Below are 4,038 nucleotides of genomic sequence, written 5' to 3' on the forward strand. Positions count from 1 at the left end.
GTTAATCAGTCTGTAAGAATCTGGGCTCAATTTAGAAAGCATTTCGAAATCCAAGGTCCTTCTACCCTCTCCCCTATAAAGATGAATCACATGTTTACCCCCTCTTGTACAGATCCTACATTCACCCAATGGTTTGATAAAGGGATAGCTGGGATATGTGGGTGGATGGGATGGAATAAGAATAAGTCAATGTAAATGATGAACAATGCACCCTATGTTTTGAAGATGACTGTAAATTGAAATGACATATGTGCGGTATCCCTGAGGGGTAAAAACTTTTCAGAAAATCAATAAAACATATTTACAAAATTCAGTATCTTAGTGGCAGTTGTTCGGAGTTTCCCCACCTTCAATGTTTATTTAGCAGAAATGTGGGGTGGATTTGTAAAACAGAATCTCTTGACTGCGACGTGTCCTTGGTTCTGAACATGTTGAACCATGTGTTGTGATAAGCAGAATTTTTTTCGAGATTTATTCAAAATCATTCAGGCAGTTTTATCATTGTGAGAAATGCTCTCAGGTCAGGTGCATTCCTGTGTGTGTGTGTGTGTGTGTGTGTGTGTGTGTGTGTGTGTGTGTGTGTGTGTGTGTTTTTTTAATGCCTTTAGTTTTGTTTGACAACCACAAGCCACACCCACAACTTTAGACTATGAACATTATGTGGCCGATGGCCGAGACATATGCAAAGAGGAAGATGAATATTTGCCCTTGTTGGAATATGAAGTCAGCATAAAGACTCCAGGTCTGCACAGATACAAGATGGAGAGCTTCAGTAAGGCAGTGACCGGGTTTTACAAAAACATTTCTACATCAGTCAATGTTTATCTTACCTGCATTTTTATTTTTGTCTACCACATTGTTTTAGACAAAGACTTTCAGTGTACTTGTAAACCACAAGTTTTAGACTGTAACTTGTACATGGCTCTACCGTTCTTTATTTTAACTATTTTAATACTTCGGACGAACAAGTCATTTCTGCGACAGTGGAGATATGTGTATTCTTCTCAATGGTGCAAAAGGTTTGGATGGAGTGTAACTGTACATGTAGTTAAGGCAGCTGTAGTTAGTATGTTGTGGGTTACCTCTGTGTTGATCGATGGAGACTGGTGGGTTTGTTGTAAGAACAATCAGACTGAGGAACAGTCTCAGTTAGCCTGCAAAGGTAAAAGCAACATCACAGCTGAGGAACAAGCCACCATCACTGAACTGAAATCCAGCTCAAGGGTGAGTGTTCTCCTTCATTTTAGTCACATGTTTGTCTTTTCATGCTGTGGATCTAAAATATAACAGGGTCAGTATCGGCTGGAACAATGAAACTAGTTCTTTGCTCTTTTTCAGGCCCTGGGTTTTGGGATAACCATGGTCATTGTCTTTGTGGCAGCCTTTCTCCTGCCTATAAATTGTAAAGCTAAATGTTGCAGTAGATCCATAGTGGATAAGCTCATTCTGGAAGAAGTAGAAAATAAGTTAAGAAAGAGGTTAAGAGAAGCTGTTGAAGAAGATCTGAATAAAACACTTGACAAACACGTGGAAAACAGAGACTTGGAAAAATGTTTGAATATTGCCTCTGAACTGATTGAAAAGTCCTGGTCTGATGAAAATACTAGAAAATATCAGAATACTCAGACCACACCAACAGATGAAGCTCTCAACCCCGTTCCCCCCGGAGATCCAGGTCAAAGAACTCAACTCACAATAGATCAAAGGTAGGTTTACAAGGTCAGACAGAAACTCATGTTGGCTCTTTGTGTTGAACTATGTATAAAGTACAGCTAGTCCTTAGAATGGAAACATGATGAATATTGACTATGTAACTTTTCACTTTCATTTTTTCTACATATTTTGTCCTCATTCATTCAAACCTAATTATGCAACAAACTGAATCGTCCACCTGTAAAAACCCGTTGATGGAGACAATGAATTCATGCTGAGCTCATACTAAACCACTGGATGAAGCTTTACTGCACCAAACTATGACTTCAACATTTGTACCTGGATTTTGTCTATATGACACATTATTATGAGTTCTGTCTGTTGATGCCTGTAGACTGACACAATGATTCATAATGCCACTGATCTCTGTGTGTTACACTTTAGGTCCTCAGACCAACAAAATACTCCTGAAACTGAAAGTTCTGCCTCTGGAGACAGAGAGTCTGAAGTCCACCAGGAAGAGACAGAGAGAGTAAATACATCCAACAGCTTCTTTATTCTGTCTCATGTTACTTACAAAACCCTCGACAGGAAATAAATACTGTTAAAAACTGCTACAGACAGTTTGTACCTGAAGACCACGAACTAAAATAATAACTCACATGACTCCCCTGAACCTCTTTTCAACAACACTGTGTTTTTTTTAGCAACAACTCCTAGCAACATCAGAATCAGGATCTTCAGGATCACCACCACAACAACCTTAGAGGACTGAGGCTGGCGTCAGCTCAGGCAGTAAGTATAAATTCAGATGCTAGCTGATTACCCAGCTTCCAGTCTATATGCTAAGCTAGGCTAAAATGAATAGACAACGTTGGAGACTATACTTGGATACCAAACTTCACCACCTCTGGCTCGTGTATTGGTTTTTACTGCCCCCAACAATCAAACTTTACTCTTCGTTTAAAAGATTTCATTTCGTTTATTTCTTTCACATATACATAAATACCTAGAAAGGTGAAAAAATCATATGAGGTAAATATTAAAACAACAACAAATATCATCACTACGATTGATAATTATTTTTTTTAAAAAAGACCTAAGGTCCTATTTTTCCAAGTTAATAACATTTTTAAGGGTTTTCTTTGTATATGTACAGAGTCATTCTATATGATAACTCCACTGTATTTAATAGAAATAGAAGATCCTTAGCCTGTCCAGTTGGATAATTATGGAATTGAGTATTATTAGAAAAATAATATTTAAAACCAAGATGCAAATGAACAGTTCCACTGAGTCCAGTAGAGGTTGCTGCTGCTTCAGTCTTCACTCCAACCAGAGACACTGAAACCTCCTCTATGGCTGAATCCTTCTGTAATGATGATGGATGGATTCAGCTTTATTTGAGCCATCACATGTTCCTCAACAATTAACTTTTATCTATTCATGTTCTTTTTTGAAAATGTCTCTGAAATAATCGCAAACTGCTTGTTTGTTTCACAGGACGACAAAGATCAAGAAGAAATGAGTGTTTGACCTCATGATGATTTTCCTTCATCATCACCAGTTTATCACCAAGAATCAGAGCAGATGTTGTTTTTCTCCAGTTGAAACCAAGAGCTGCTTCAGTTCTGCAGCACAAACAACTTTTTATAGATGTCCTGCACTGAAACAGATCAACTAAAGGACAGATTTAATCAGAATAAATGTGTTTCTTTTTCCAATTTTGATCATATTGTTTGTAGAAGTGTAATTATTTCTGTTTTCTGAGTGGAATTAGTGTCTTTTAGATGGAAGCTACTGCTAACACAACCGTGTCTCTCTCATCAACATCTTGTTTAACAGTTTCTTTAAAATGTTAAAATTTGTAATTTACATCCAGTTGAACTCATTTAGACACATTTAGATTCTTTCTAAACATCATGTGTCACTGATCTTTACTCCATAATCACATCTGTGTTATTTTATAATCTAATGTCTTAAGATCTGTTCTACACTGTAAAAATAGTAAAATAAAGTGTTTAAACCGATGACAAACATAAGAAACTTTTTATTTATTTATTTTTTTAACTAATACTGTGATATCTGGGAATAAGAATGAAAAGCAGAAAATACTCAGATACCAACTGACAAGATCCAAATGAACCAGTATGTGACAAGATGGCAGCAGGTGATGTTGGAGTGAGAGGAAGTGGAACCAGGAGGACACCTAGTGGATGAAGGTAGAGTGGCAGGAGGCGGAGCTAGAAAAGTGAAACTGAAACAGGAAGTCCTTAAAGTCAGGGCTGTCTCAGATGACTCAGTAAAAGGATATATTTTTGCTTTCCTCTTGTGTCTCGGGGAGTGAAGTCACGTTTTCAGCATGAGGACAGCTCAGGTGTAACA

At 37.5% G+C, this 4,038-nt stretch overlaps 1 long non-coding RNA gene across 1 annotated transcript; it reads left to right on the forward strand.

Annotated features, from left to right (window-relative positions):
• The first annotated feature begins 1,716 nt into the window (after positions 1-1,716).
• LOC125010397 lies at positions 1,717-3,695 on the forward strand. Its single transcript, XR_007113062.1, has 2 exons — positions 1,717-2,448; positions 3,157-3,695. It is a non-coding gene; the product is annotated as an uncharacterized LOC125010397 (long non-coding RNA).
• Positions 3,696-4,038: the final 343 nt, after the last annotated feature.

Source organism: Mugil cephalus, chromosome 1, assembly GCF_022458985.1.
Source record: "Mugil cephalus isolate CIBA_MC_2020 chromosome 1, CIBA_Mcephalus_1.1, whole genome shotgun sequence".
Lineage (NCBI taxonomy): Eukaryota > Metazoa > Chordata > Actinopteri > Mugiliformes > Mugilidae > Mugil > Mugil cephalus.